Source organism: Heteronotia binoei, chromosome 1 (genome assembly GCF_032191835.1).
Source record: "Heteronotia binoei isolate CCM8104 ecotype False Entrance Well chromosome 1, APGP_CSIRO_Hbin_v1, whole genome shotgun sequence".
Classification (NCBI taxonomy): Eukaryota; Metazoa; Chordata; class Lepidosauria; order Squamata; family Gekkonidae; genus Heteronotia; species Heteronotia binoei.
In genome coordinates this window covers 34,951,127-34,966,896 of record NC_083223.1, presented here as the reverse complement: position 1 = coordinate 34,966,896, position 15,770 = coordinate 34,951,127, and positions in this window count along the sequence as shown.

The following is a 15,770-nucleotide window of genomic DNA, read 5'->3' as shown; positions in this document are numbered from 1 at the left end:
CAGTCAAGAGAAGTGATTGCAAGCACTTCACTTGCCTGCTTGAGCAACAGCTGCAGATGATTAAATCCCAGATGTTGGTCCCAGCAGCGCAAATTAAGGAAAAGGAGATTGATTTCAGTGGAATGATACCATTGTTTAGTGGGTGTAAGTGACAGGAGAATTAAAGCTAACAAGAAAATGGGGAATTGGGTCAATGTGTTAAAAACAGTAGAGTAAATGTTGCTATACTTAGATTATGGTAGCAACAGGGATGCTTATTGGTTGTGTCCTTGAGCTTTTCTAGGTATACAGTTTAGCTTCATTTCACAGTCATTTCAATGCTCATAAGAGACAGAACACGTATTCGCAAAACAAAAAGGAAATAGCAAGGCACTTCTTTTTCAACATGCTGATTATTCCTTCCTCTGTTAAATAATTGCGAGGAAACAGTTGATCAAGAGTCCCAATAAAGGCCACAACTGGTTTAAGAAACCTTTTGGATATTAAGCACTGTTTTTAGAACTTCAGGGCATTACACACAAAAACTGCATTGAAACAAAACACACAATGTGACTATTCAATTTCCTATCATTGGAACTGAAAATAAGCAATATGTTACTGTGGCATTTCTTTTCACATATGAAAGGTATCTTTAATAGAACTGAGAACTTTTTAGCATCAAGAGTATCTATATTTAGTTGAAATATATGGTGTTAGAAGCAGCTTTTTAGAAACAAGGATTTAAAAAACAAAACAAAAACACATACTCTGCAACTCCACTGGTTTGCAGATAAAATGAGGAGTGGACATACACGGGAAGGTGTAATTGGCAAATCAGATTAATTGAATACTGGTTCCAGGTCAAGGTCATCAGGCTCAGAACCAGGGCAGGATCTATCAGTTAAATTTCTTTATCTGATTTCAGTTTGTGTCTGGACTTGGTCTGGAGCCAATACCGCATCAATTTTGATTGGCTGAGCACATCATCTACTTTTTGCATTGGAGTGCTTGCAGCCTGCAGCGTAGCTGCTAGGCTGCAGAGGCACATTTTGCCGCCCTGAGAGGAGCAGGACAGCCTGTTTGGGCGTGCTTTCTGGGGGCGGGGCTGAGCCATTCTAACAGCCAGCCCCGTGTTCCCCGAGGCTTTGCTGCTTCAATCGGAGCCTGGGCGGGAGCGTGTTTCGGCGCTCCATGCCTCAGGCCTCTAGGCAAAGTGTTTTAGCAGGGTTGAGGCCCTGCTGTGATAAGCATGTTCGCACTGATTGGAGCTTATCTTTCCGATCAGCACTTTTGGCCCCAGGCAGCATCCTGATTGGCAGGGCGAGGGCGGGGAGCGGCGGCTCCTTGTCTAGTGGGGGTACTTGCTGCTGCCTTGAGTTTGTTGGGACAGTGTTGGACGAGTGGAGGTTGGCATCGTTATATAAGGCCTAGTATCCGTGGGGGGTTTTGTCTGCCTGGTGGGGAGGGAATCACACAGGGTAGGGGAATTGCCCCTCATTTTCTCCCGGGGAGTGGTTCCCTTATTTTTCTGAGGAGGGGTATTTTTTGGCTCCCGGTGGCTTTTGTTTGTGTGCCATTTCATCCCCCCTCCCCCCCTCTTCTTGTTAGTCTTCTGGTGGCACAGGCAGCCATTTTATAGCCCTTCTTCTTCTTGATCTGTGGGCGGCCATTTTGGTGACTGTCTGTGGGTGGCCATTTTGTAAGATCGGTGGTTTGTTCAAGGATTTGGCAGTGGTAGGTAACCAGTGTGCGCTGCAATATGTCGGGAAGGAAAGGGGCTGGAAAATCCAAGGGGAAGCAGCTGGCTCCTAAAGCCCCATAAGCCCCTGCTAAGAGGCCGCCAGTTCAGAATTCCTCTTCAGAGGATGAGGCGGATGAGCTAGTCAATGCTAGCATTGAGCCCTGAGCCTCTGGAGGAAGTGTCAGGTATGCCTCCTACTGAGGGGGTTGGTGCTGGAAGAGGGTCAAAAAGGGTGGTTCAAGCAAATCTTTTGACACATTTGTCCATTCTTGAGGGCAGGTCCAGTGCGCTCCTTACTGGCAGTGTCCAGGGTCTCAGCGGCGCAGATGGTGGATCCGGGTCGTCGGCTGGAACGGTTGGAGCAGGGTCATTGATGGTGCCGACTGGAGTGGTTGGTAAGGCTGGTGACATCTCTCATGGGTGTGCTGGATCTGTGTGGCCTTGGGGTCCTCGGAGTCAGGCTTCTCATACTGGGCAGGGCATCACAGCGGGGGGTTCAGGCCTTGGTCCTCCCACAGGTGGTGGTGCTTTGTCCAACTGGGCTTGGCCAAGTGGGCAGGTTGGCCCATGTGGATCGTGGCCGGATGCAGTGCAGCAGGGTATGGCGGCCCCCTTTTTGGGAGGTTGGGGTGTCCCTTCTCCTTATGGGGTGGTTCCGTTTGCCACCTTGCCTTTCGGGCAGATGGCCTTGCCCCTGGGTGATCATTTGCTGCTGGCAACCAGGGAGAAAATTGAAGGGTGAATATGTCGACATCTTTTCTCTCCTTTTTCAGGAGTTGGAAAAGAAGGACAAGGAGGAACTGGATGAGCAGGAGAAGGAAAAGTTGAAAAAGCGTAAAGTAGAATGGACCTGGGTCAATTGGCTCCCCGGGTTTCTCATTTACGCCGGGGTGATAGCGCAGGCGCAGCCTTGGAGGGCTGCTGCCCTTTTTCAATACTTAGATATGAACTACAAGGGGTATACGACTTTTAGCGGCCCTGCGTGGATACAATATGACAAGGAATTTCGGATGTGGGCCACCTTGTTCCTTCTCTGCAGTGGGACCGTATTCATCAGCAGGTTATGTCACCAGCACGGCCAAATTTGGGTGACCGATCTGATAGTGGTCATTTGGTTAGCAAGTTGTCCGCTAGTTCCTCATCGTCCTTAGGCTCTCCCTGCGGTTCAGCCAGGCAGGCGGTTCAACCCTGCTTGCTCTGTTGGGAATTCAGGTCCCAGGGGGTGTGTAGCAGGAAGCCTGCCAGTTCAGGCATGAATAACTGCCCTAGAGTGCGGGGACGGAAGAATGCAAAGAAGCCTGGTGGGGGTGGAGGACCACATCAAACTGGAAAAGGGGCCCAGCCCGATAAGGGTGGGGCCTCTTGAGCATTGGCTGTTAAGGTATCCTCGAAGGGCAGACTGTTTTTATTTGTTGGAAGGTTTTAAAGCTGGTTTTAGGATCCCATTTCAGGGGCCTCGGGTCTGGGAACCTTAAGTCAGTTAAGGGCTTAGAGCAGGTCGTTAGAGACAAGATTGCCAAGGAGTTGGCGGAGGGTAGGATCTTGGGTCCTTTTTTGCAACCTCCAGTATGTACTCTTAGGGTTTCGCCGTTGGGCATGGTGCCAAAAAAGGCACCTGATGAATTTCGGTTGATTCACCATCTCTCCTTCCCCAGGGGGAAATCTGTGAATGATGGGATTCCTGAGCACTTATGCTCAGTTAAGTGCACCAGCTTCGACCAGGCTGTAGCCGTGGTAAGACGCTGTGGGGTAGGCACAGAGTTGGCAAAATGCGATATTAAATCTGCATTTCGCCTTCTTCCAGTCCATCCTGATGATTTTGAACTTTTGGGGTTTCCTTTTGAAGGTCAATTTTACATGGATATTTTACCTATGGGCTGCTCTGTATCATGTTCTGCTTTTGAGCATTTCAGCCCATTCTTGGAATGGGCTGTGTGGGAGAAAGGGGGTTTACAGGACGTCGTTCATTATTTGAATGACTATCTTTTTGTGGGACCCAAGGGGACTGATTGTTGTAGGCAGTTGCTGTCTGGCTTTATTGAGCTGGCTGCGGAGCTTGGGGTCCCTTTGGCTCCAGAGAAAACGGAAGGTCCAACCCAAAAGCTGACGTTTTGGGGGACTGAGATTGACACCGTGGCGCAGCTGTCTAGGATACCTCTTCAAAAAATAGTTGAATTGAGGACTAGGATTATTGCCTTTCTTTGTAAAAAGAAGGTTACCTTGCTAGAGTTACAACAGCTAGTGGGGCATCTCAACTTTGCGTGCAAAGTGGTTGCTACTGGGAGGGCTTTTCTTAGAAGGCTCTGTGATGCTATGGCAGGGTTACGCCTGCCTCAGCATAGAACTGGGGTTTCCTGCAGCATGAGGGATGATTTGAGGGTTTGGCAGGAATTTTTGGAGTCCTTCAATGGAGTCTCTTTCTGGAGAGAGGATATTGAGGCTTGAAGTTGAGCTCCAGGTCATGTCTGATGCTGCGGGGTCTTTGAGTTTTGGAGTCTATTTTCGTGGTCACTGGTGCGCGAATAGTTGGCCGGACTCTTGGAAGCAGGTGGGAGTGAACCAAGATCTTATATTTCTTGAGTTCTTTCCCATTTTAGTCGCGGTTTGGCTGTGGGGGAAGGATATGGCCAATCACACTGTTCATTTTTGGTGTGATAATATGGCGGGAATCCATGTCATTAATTCCCTTTCATCCAAATCCCAGCGGGTTATGAGGTTGGTGAGGGCTTTCACTCTGCGTTGTTTGCGGCTTAATATTTTGTTTTTAGCCAAACATGTGCCTGGGGTGAGTAACGGGGTGGCTGACGCTCTCTCTCATAAACAGACGGAGAGGTTTCATCAGCTGGCCCCAGATGCCGACAGAGAGGCAGTGCCAATGCCCCGGGAGCTATGGCTGATTGGAGAGCCGAAGCCTGCAGAGTGATAGGCCTAGTGTCAAGTCTGCTTTAAACTCTGGTCAAGTTTATACCTAACAGTGGCTCAGTGGCTCAGGAGAGAAGCATCCTGGGTGAAGCCAAACTGTATTCCATTGCTGCTGAACTCTCCTCACCCCCCTCCTTTCCTTTGTTATGTAGTGTTGCTTTGAAATGGGAATATGTGAACGCTTTATCTGAGCCTTCTCAGGCCTGGCATCGGGGGAGGTTGGAGCCAGGGACACTCAAGGCCAAAACAGGCCTGAGAACGAAGTAGTAACATCAAGGTGTGAATGTGCCCTGCATAGTGCCCCTCCCTTAAGAATCCCTTTGATGTGTACCTTATATGATTGCATTCTACTGTATGATCTTTAGTCTTTCCATCTCAACATAGTCGAGAACAATAGTATCAATAAACTAGTTATTTTGTTTCAACAAAGACTCGTTATTGAATCTGCCGACTTGACATTTTGAAAGACTCCCTTTCGAAGCTCAACCATCCTGGCAACTTGGTGACCAGATGGCCGAAAAGATTCCGGGCAACGGGGAGTTTCCCAGCAACGATGGAGAGCCAGAGGCGCCCTGGCACATCCTGGACTCCAGGAGAGCGGCGGCGTCCCCTCCGCAATTCCAGCTGGTAATCACCCCTCGGCAGTATCAACAGAGGACCTCAACCACTACCATGGATGAGGCACCGATCCGCCGGGAGACCATCATGACCCAACACATGAGGAGGGTCTGGATGGCCGAGCCAGAGGCCACCAACCCGGGCACCGTCGAGCCAGGGGAGGTGGACAGCATCATCGTCGTCCAGGTGCTGGAGGATGAAGCAGAGTTCACTGAGTGTGCCAAGGGTGGCGGGCGGGAGCCGCTACCTAAGGACATGCACGAGGAAGATGCCCGCATGTTCCGGGCGATGGTGCATCGGGAGGTCGATGGGGCCGTCCAAGGGCTAAAGGACGATATGCGCGCACTGACCGCTCAACTCAGGCGCGCGCTCGGGGTGGCGGGACACAGAAGACCGCAGCCAGCCCCGCAGGCCCGGGCCCGCCCTGTCCCGCCAGCACCGATGGCGCCTCCTGTGAGGGGCCCCGCTCCCACAATCCTGCCTGCCCCGAGGGACGGGGGGAGAGGTCGAGAGCTAGACGCCACCTTCGACGGGGATTCCGAGGAGGTGGATTACTTCGCGATCCAGGTGAACAGCTACATGTACTATTGGGGGAATACCTTCGCCGATGAATTTAGCAGGGTGGACTACCTGGGGTCGAAGCTGAAAGGGGCAGCCAAGAGATGGTACGTGAGCTTGTGCGAGGCCATGAGCCCCGAGCTGGACTATGTGCAGACCTTCCTCCAAGCCCTGCTAACCCAATACGAGGATCCGCTACAGGAGACCCGCGCGCTGGCGGCCCTCCACGACATGCAGCAAGGGGCTCGATCCATCCGCGAGTATGCTGCCGAGTTCAGGGCTAACACGGCCAAGGTCCGGGGGTGGAGCGAGCTGATGAAAACCGAGGTTTGAACGCCAGCATTCGGGATTGGGCCCTCACTCAAGCTTGGCCAGATACCCTGGTGGGCTGGATCCAATTGGCGGGGGAAGTAGAGACTAACCTGAAGCGGGTGGCGATGCAACGCCAACACCAGTCGGGGAAAAGCCCACACAAACCGATCCCCGCGAAGACCGAGGTCAAGAAGCCGACGGGACCCGCAAATGCTTCCGATGCGGGGACCCGAACCACCTAGCTGCCAAGCCGGCCACCCCAGGGCCCAAGAAGCCAGCCAGCCGCCCTAAGGAAGCGGTGAAGAGCAGCGTGGCGGTGTCCGAGGACCTGCTAGACGAGGAGGTGCTGCTGTACGCGGAGCTCGCTGATCTGGCCTGGATCAACGAACCGGCGGGAAACGAGACCGGCCTGCTCTAAACGGTGCCAACCAGCAGGTCGAGCCAGAAGAGGCACCAGTGACGGTGAGAGTAACGGGACGCTTGTATTTTGTTACAGTGAAACTCCTAAACACCAAATTGAAAAGGTTCATGCAGGTCCGGGCCTTAGTAGACTCAGGGTGCAACCGGGAGCTAATCTCTCCCAAAGTAGCGGAGGCGTTGGGACTGGAGAGCTCGCAGCTACCGCACCCCATGCTGTTTGAGCAAATGGATGGGTCGGTGATGCGCGGGGAGCCGTACACGCTGGCGACCCAACCTCTCCCGATGGGGATTGAGGAGCACTGGGACCTAGAGGCTTTTATCATCACCCCATCATGCTCCTACCCGGTGGTGTTGGGGGTGGGCTGTCTGGAGAAGCATGAGCCCCGCATCCGGTGGGGGGAAGGGCAGACAATCCGATTCATAGATCCCCTCTGTAAGAATCCCTTTGAAGTGTACCTTATATGATTGCATTCTACTGTATGATCTTTAGTCTTTCAATCTCAACGTAGTCGAGAACAACAGTATCAATAAACTAGTTATTTTGTTTCAACAAAGACTCGTTATTGAATCTGCCTACTTGACACCTAGCCATTGCACCTAGCACCAGGAAGTCTTGCGAACAGGCTGTGTGGCAGTTTGAAGACTTTAGGGCTGAGGTAGGGTATCGCATCGTTTGGCCCCTCCCGGTGGAGCAGTTGCTCCATTACTGTGTTTCGCTTTGACGTAAGGGATTGGCCGTGCGATCCATTAAGGGGCGCCTGTCTGCATTGGCATTTGCCAGTAAGGCGCTGGCTTATAGGGAAGTAACAGTTGATTTTCGTCTTCGAAAGATGCTGGAGGGGTGGGCCAGAGAGAACGGACCCAGGGTAGATATGCGGAATCCTATGTCTCCGTCGATTCTGCGGGGTCTGAAGGGGATTTGGGACGTTATGTGTGCTTCTTCTTTTGAAGCATGTTTATTTCATTCTGCGTCTTTAGTAGCCTTTTTTGGGGCCCTTAGAGTTAGTGAGCTGGTGGCACAGTCCAGAAATGATGTTTCTGGTAAGGCTCTGTTGTTAAGGGACCTGGAGCTATCTGTGGGTAAGGCTGTGATTGCTGTCCATAGCTCTAAGATGGATCAGTTGCAAAAAGGTACGGTATTTGAGCTGGGTAGTTGTTCAGAGCTTGAGCTGTGTCCAGTTACCACGTTGGCTGCTTATTTTGCAGTCCGGGGGCCCAAGAAGGGGTTTTTGTTTTGCCATTATGATGGTAGCCCGTTGACAAAACACTACTTGTCCTTCTATCTGTCCTTGACAGCCTTTTCAAGAGAAGCTAAGGACAAATAGAAGTGTGGAGCTGTGCTTGATCCTTGGAGATAGACAGAGTAGTGCCAAATTGAAAATTGTATCCCTTGGTGAGCTGCCTGAAGAAGGATTCATTCTGAAAGTGGATGGAGGCAGTAGTCCAGTTGCAGCCACACCAATTTGGGAATGCCAATCACACCTGCATTGGACTTCAGGAAGTCCTACAAATGAAGAAAAAACATCGTATATTGTAAAATGGACTGTAAAACAATTCCAAATTAATATGTGAAAAATACTGTGGTTTAAAATTTTGTTTTCAATATATGTATTAGTTAAAGCTCTCGGGTCAAAAAAAGCTCTTCCGGTCAAAAAATAACAACAAAGAAAAGGCATGCACCTGCCTCACAAAGTGTGCAAAGACTTAAGCTTGCGTGTTGGAACATCAGAACCATGCTTGACACAGTAGACAGTGGTCGCCCTGAACGACGCTCTGCTCTAGTTGCCCACGAACTTCTCAGGTTGAATATTGACATAGCAGCTCTCAATGAGGTCCGTTTCCCTGAGGAAGGTAGTCTTCAAGAACATGGTGCTGGCTATACCCTCTACTGGTCGGGTAAGTCAAAGGCTGAGAGCCGCCTTTCTGGCGTTGGCTTCATGGTCAGGAACTCCATTGCCTCCAAACTCAAAAACCTGCCAACAGGTCACTCAGATTGCATCATGTCCATGCGCCTCCCACTTCAAAACAAGCAGCATGCAACACTCTTCAGTGTGTATGCCCCAACTCTTCAAGCAGATCCTGCAGAAAAGAACAAGTTCTATGCTGATCTACGCAACCTCGTACGGAAGACCCCTACAGAGGACAAGGTGATCATCCTTGGCGACTTCAATGCCAGAGTAGGTAAAGACTCGGAAGCCTGGAAAGGAGTACTTGGCAAACACGGCATTGGCAACTGCAATGATAACGGGCGCCTCCTGCTAGAATTCTGCACGGAGCACCAGCTCACCATCACCAACACTATCTTTCAGCAGAAGAACAGCCTGAAGACAACCTGGATGCACCCACGGTCCAAGCACTGGCACCTTATCGACTACATTCTGGTGCGCCAGAGAGACCTTCAAGATGTCTTACACACCCGAGTAATGCCCAGTGCGGAATGTAATACGGATCATCGTCTTGTACGCTGCAATCTCTGTCTTCACTTTAAACCCACACCCAGGAGAGGAGGTATCCCTCGAAGGAAGCTTCAGGTTGGCAGCCTTCAGTCAACTGAAGTTAAAGCTGCCTTCCAGGCAAAACTCCAGTCAAGAATTGAGGATCCCAGTTGCCCCACAGACCCTTCTACAGAAGCACTCTGGGAACACCTAAAAACTACCATCCTGTTGACCTCTGAAGAAGTCCTCGGGTTCTCCACAAGGAAAAACAAGGACTGGTTTGACGAGAACAATCCAAGAATTACTAGCGAAAAAGAGATCTGCCTACCAAGCACATCTTGCTCAGCCCTCCTGTCCCGGGAAAAAAGCAATCTTTCGCGCTGCATGTAGCAACCTCCAGCACAAGCTTCGAGACATTCAGAATGAGTGGTGGACCAAGCTTGCAGAGAGAACCCAGCTGTGTGCAGACACTGGTGATTTAAGAGGGTTCTACGAAGCCCTGAAGGCAGTATATGGCCCATCATATCAGGCTCAGATACCCTTGCGTAGTGCAGACGGCCAAGTGCTCCTCACAGACAAGGCATCCATACTGAACCACGGTTGGAGTATTTTCAGGCTCTCTTCAGTGCCAACCGCGTAGTTCAAGATTCAGCAATCCACCTCACCCCACTTCAACCGGTGAAAACAGAGTTGGATGAGATCCCCACCCTAGAAGAGACTGTTAAAGCCATCAAGCAACTGAAAAGTGGCAAGGCAGCGGGAGTTGATGGAATCCCACCAGAGATCTGGAAGCATGGGGGCACAGTACTACATAGCACACTTCACAAAGTACTTGTCACCTGCTGGGAACAAGGCAAACTACCACAGGACTTTCGCGATGCAATCATCATCACTCTATACAAGAACAAAGGAGAAAAGTCAGACTGCTCCAACTACCGGGGGATAACTCTGCTCTCCATCGCAGGCAAAATCCTTGCCAGAATACTCCTGAACAGACTGGTGCCCACCATTGCAGAAGAACTCCTCCCAGAGAGTCAGTGCGGCTTCAGAGCTAACAGGAGCACCACCGACATGGTATTTGTTCTCAGGCAGCTCCAAGAGAAATGCAGGGAACAGAACAAGGGTCTATATGTGACTTTTGTCGACCTTACCAAAGCTTTCGATACCGTTAGCAGGAAAGGCCTGTGGCAAATCTTGGAACGTTTAGGATGTCCCCCGAGGTTCCTCAGCATGATCATCCAGCTACATGAAGACCAGCGAGGCCAAGTCAGACACTGCAACGACCTCTTGGAGCCCTTCCCAATAGGCACAGGTGTAAAGCAAGGCTGCGTTCTCGCGCCAACTCTCTTTACGATCTTCTTTAGCATGATGCTTCAAAGAGCCGCAGTAGATCTAGATGATGACGATGGTGTCTACATCCGCTATCGCACCGATGGCAGCCTGTTCAACCTGAGGCGACTAAAGGCTCACTCCAAGACAATGGAAAAACTCATCTGAGAGCTACTATTTGCTGATGATGCTGCACTCGTCTCCCACTCGGTATCAGCTCTGCAGCATATGACGTCCTGCTTTGCAGAGGCTGCCAAGCTATTCGGCCTAGAAGTTAGTCTGAAGAAGATAGAAGTTCTCCACCAGCCTGCACCCCAGGAAGATTATCACCCTCCCTGCATCACTGTGGGTGAATCAGTACTGAAGACAGTCCAGCAGTTCAGCTACCTGGGGTGCATCATCTCCTCAGATGCCAAGATTGACAAGGAGATCGACAACAGGCTGGCAAAGGCAAACCGTGCATTTGGCCGACTGCACAAAAGAGTGTGGAGCAACAAGCACCTGAAAAAAGGCACAAAGATCAATGTTTCCAAAGCGGTTGTGATGACAACCCTCATCTACGGCTCCGAATCGTGGGTTTTATACCATCATCACCTGCGACTCCTTGAGCGCTTTCATCAGCGCTGCCTTCGCACCATCCTCAACATCCACTGGAGTGACTTTGTGACCAACACTGAAGTCCTCAAGAGGGTGGAGGTTACAAGCATCGAAGCACTGCTGTTGAAGACGCAGCTGCGCTGGGCAGGGCATATTTCTAGGATGGAAAACCACCGCCTTCCCAAGATTGCTCTGTATGGTGAACTTTCCACCGGCCATCGAAATAGAGGGGCACCAAAGAAGAGGTACAAGGACTCCTTGAAGAAATCCCTTGGCACCTGTCGCATCAACCATCACCAGTGGTCTGACCTAGCCTCAGATCGCAAAGCATGGAGGCACACCATCCACCAGGCTGTCTCTTCCTTTGAGAACACACGCATAGCTGGTCTTGAGGACAAAAGGAGATTGAGGAAGAATCGCACTGCTACAGCACCAACCCCAAATCAGACTTTTCCCTGCAGCCACTGTGGCCGGATCTGCCTGTCCCGCATTGGTCTTGTCAGCCACCAGCGAGCCTGCAGCAGACGTGGACTACTGCACCCTTCTTAAATCTTCGTTCGCGAAGTCAAGCCGAGAGAGAGAGTTAAAGCTCTCACAAAGTGTTCTAAGTTATATACCTTGTCTGTATCAAGTGGCAACTAAAAAAGGCATAATGAATATCTGGTCACTAACATGAACCTATGAATAGGCTACCACAATTTGTTTCAGTTACAATTTCCAGATTGTTTTCCAGGGTAGCCCTGTGGTCATTGCCACTACCTGCTTATCCAACAGTTGACTTGCTTTTGGATTCTGGATGTTCTAAAGACCACTACATGTAGTTTTGAATCCTACCCATACTGGCTAGTAAAATCATGCCAGGATCAGCTGAGAGGACCACTAATGTGAATTATTCATTGAATTGCAAGAGGACCAAATAAATCTGGAGTCACATATTTAGAATTAAGTGGCATTTCTTTTTTGTGGAATTTACAGTGAATACCAAAATGGAGTAATATCCTTTTAAACTGATTGAATTCAATTAGTTCAATGAACTGGAAGTAGAATTTAACTTATCCCAAATTAAATTACACTGTTTTCCCCTTCCCAAGAAAAATGTGTTTAGGATTGCAGCATGGGCTTTCGCTCTGAATGTAAGAGAGCCAGCATGGTGTAGTGGTTAAGTGTGGTGAACGCTAATCTGGAGAACTGGGTTTGATTTCCCACTCATCCGCCTGAAGTCTGCTGGGTGATGTTGGGCCAGCCACAGTTCTCTCAGAATTTCTCAGCCCCACCTACCTCAGCAGGTGCCTGTTATGGAAAGAGAAAGGGAAAGTGATTGTAAGCCGCTTTGAAACTCCTTAAGATAGAGAAAAGTAGAGCATATTCTTTTTCTTCTTTTTCATAAGCTTTGTTCTTATGATTTAGGAATATAATTGATCCCATATGCCTGTAGACAAGTTATACAATGGTTGCTTCCCTGCCTCAAGTTAAATTCTCTTTGAAGCAGCCAAGGTCTATTAATAATCTGGTTCATTGTTTACCCAGAGCCATTTAAACTATACAGTGCTTTTTTTCCCCCTCCTGCCCCTGCATTTTCTTAAGTGTGTCATCTATTTTATCATATCAATTAAACTGTCTAAACAATGCGGTGGCCAGGAACAGGCTAAAATGTGCAGGGCAGGCACACATCTACACGTTGCTGGTTATGCTATTTTCAGATTTCATTCTCTTGTCCTGTTAAACAAAACAACATACCATTGTTTTCAGCTGGGAGGCAGGAAAAGAGCTGCCATTCTGCCATGGGCTACACCGTAGCCACTTAGCATTCCTTCCAACATATTCTATCTTTCAGCATTCAGGCAGATAGACCTCAACTGTAAGGTGCACCGTGAACAAAGGTGCTATTGTATCCCCACAGGGGACAAAGCTTGAGTTTTCAACAGACCTGGAGAAATCCAGGATGGGTTTACCTTTTCTTTCTCACAGAGGCTGAAGTTTCTAATTTAAACTTGGCTCAGTGATCCATGCCATGCTTTTGGCTTTCTGAAAAGTGAAGGAGCACCACAATTTATTTACTCATGTCTAGAAGTTTAATAATGACAATAATAATGCTGAGCACTCTAGGCACTGAAAGAGCTGTTCAGCCTTCACCCAGATTTAAATGCTTCAACAAAACAAATCCGGCCTTCCATGGAAATGATATTGCCTCATTTTAAAATGCCTATTCAGGGGCAATAATGCCACTCAAAAGGTTAACAAAGACCATGACCCTGCTAGTCTCTTTTATTGCTTCTTTAATAACCAATTTATTTGCACCAAATGCCAACTTGAGTTTCAAAGATTCTGCTACCAACATCAGCGTAATAACAAACTGTTTATTGTAAAATCCTCATGGGACAAAGGGCATGATGTGGAGTATCTAGATTCAAGAAGAGGTCAAAGTGCCTTAAGAGTATACAGAGGCTGAAAATGTAAAGCACAGACACAATTGTCTTTGACCATCAACTGGAGGCTGGCAGGTCTTGCTGAGGGAAAGCGAGTGGCCCGAGCTTACTCAATGAAATTCCATGGCAGAGTGAGGTTATGAAACTGGGCTCAAGCTAGCATCTGGGAGACCCCAGTTCAAATCCCCACACTGCCATGGGAATTCATTGGGTGGACAAGGGCCACTCACTCCCGGAGCAAATGGCAGCTTCAGAGCTTCTGTGGCACTATACCTCACTGACGTCCCACCCTAGGCTCTGCCTCCAAATCTCCAGGAATTGGAGGTGACAACCCTGGCCTACCTTCACAGGGTTGTTCTCATGAGGATAAAATGAAGGAGGGACAAATGAAGGAGGAAGATATAAGCAGGCTTCAAGTATGTAAATAAATAAAATTCTGTAAACAAAACTTGAAGTCCTCATTTTATTTAAAAATATTAGAAACCATTGGCTCCAGTAGCTTTGCTCTTCTCACACTTCTCTACAGGCACTGCATAGGAAGTCTTCCACTATGGAGCTTGCTTGCTTTGGCAGTAGGCCAGGGGTCCCAAACATGGTGCCTGTGGACACTCAAGGAGCCTGCCAAGTGTTTTTAGAAAGTGGACAAGCCAAGCAGGACTTTTGCCTTAGCAAGGCTGCTGATTGCCCAATCCCAGCACAAGGTTCTTCACTAGGGATGGGCACAAACTGGCTCACGAACTAAAGTTTGTGATGAATTTTGGCCAGTTCATGGTTTATGAACCAAAGTTCATGGCAGCTCTGCCAACACGAACTTTCACAAACTTCATAGCTGTTTGTGGTAGATCATTAACGGATACATTTTACAGCCTGGTGCCACCCCATTAAATAGTTTACAAAACTCCAGGGCAACAGGGAGCAGAATTGTCCAACCATGGAAACACCAATTGGAGTCCTCCAAATCTTAACAAGCACTGCCAGCTGCCAATCACAAAGTTCCCATTCTGTCCTATGGGCTCAGAGTGCTATATATTCAGCACTCACCCTCTCCTCTGTTGGCTGGTAACAGTAGGAGAGAGAGGTATGGAGCTTATTAAAAGTAGAGCAGATTCATTACTTTCTGATTGTGATTTGCTCTCTGCTGCTGAGGTTTGGATATAGGTGGACTCAGGGCTCTGGGTCACCAAGTCTCTCTGCTCATGCCAAGAAGTGGTGTTTAGCTACTGGTTTCTTAGCTGAGGACTCAGATTTTATACCCTCCTCCACTCCTGATTATGATCTGCTCTCTGCTGCTGGGGTTCGGATGTAGGTGCACTCAGGGCTCTGCGTCACCCAATTTCTCTGCTCGCATCAAACACAGAAGCTCAGCTGGTGGGTTCCTCAGATGATGGCCTACATTTATATATTCTCCCAGAGCTTGGCTGTTAGGTAGTCTCAGGGTTCTGGGTGTAAGGTTCTGCCAGTTATTGACTCCAAGAATCCATGCACAGAAGAATATGGTTAGGATTTATTGAGAGTTTAATACAAGAGATGACCCTCTGCTAAAAAGCCATTGCCAGGAATGATCCAATAGGCAAAGCGATTACAATTATTGACATTTTAAAAAAATGGGCAAAATCTGTCTCCATCCCCTGGTTCTTTGGTTCTCACGAAAGCTGGTACAGGAAGGCATGAGGCATCTTCTTTGGCCTCCCACCTTCAAGGTCAGACAGGCCTGTTACTATAACTACTAGATAAGCAAGCTCGCCGTCCATCATACCCCATCCTGCACACACTTGAAACATCAGCAAGGTTACATGCAGCATGCAAAAATCAAAATTCAACAGAGTGCATATGAAAAAAAAAAACATGGCAGGCTCAACATGACATGGGCCACCCAGTCTCTCTGCTTCAGCCAAGCACAGGGGCTTAGCTGGTGGGTTCCTCCGACAAAGGGCCACATTTATTTATTTGTATCCCGCCCTTTTCCATGAGTGGGCTCAGGATGGCTTACAACATAAAAACCATCAAACAATAAAAGCAATGAAACAGATAGACAATGATAAAAACCCATGCCTCATGTCAGACAAAACTAACTACCTCCAGAAAATCCTGTATCTGGATAGTAGCTAAAACAGCAGGGCACAGGAAAGGGGCCATGAGCAGTAGAGGTGTGAATATTTGGATATTTGAACATCTGCCATTTGTCAGGAACTCGAGTCAAGGAATAATACAGTCCAAGAATTCAGCAGTTTATTCTATACATCATAAGGCAGTACACCATCTTTGCTAAGACTGACATCTTAGCTCGGTGACTCTTTATTTAACCCCTTGCCCCAACCGTTATAATTCAAGTACAAAGCACGGCAAAGCAATAGCAACTTTTGGCGGGACCCCCTCCCACCCCAAGTCTTAGAGTTCAGGTGTTTATCTGTGCTTCATTACCGACTCACCTTG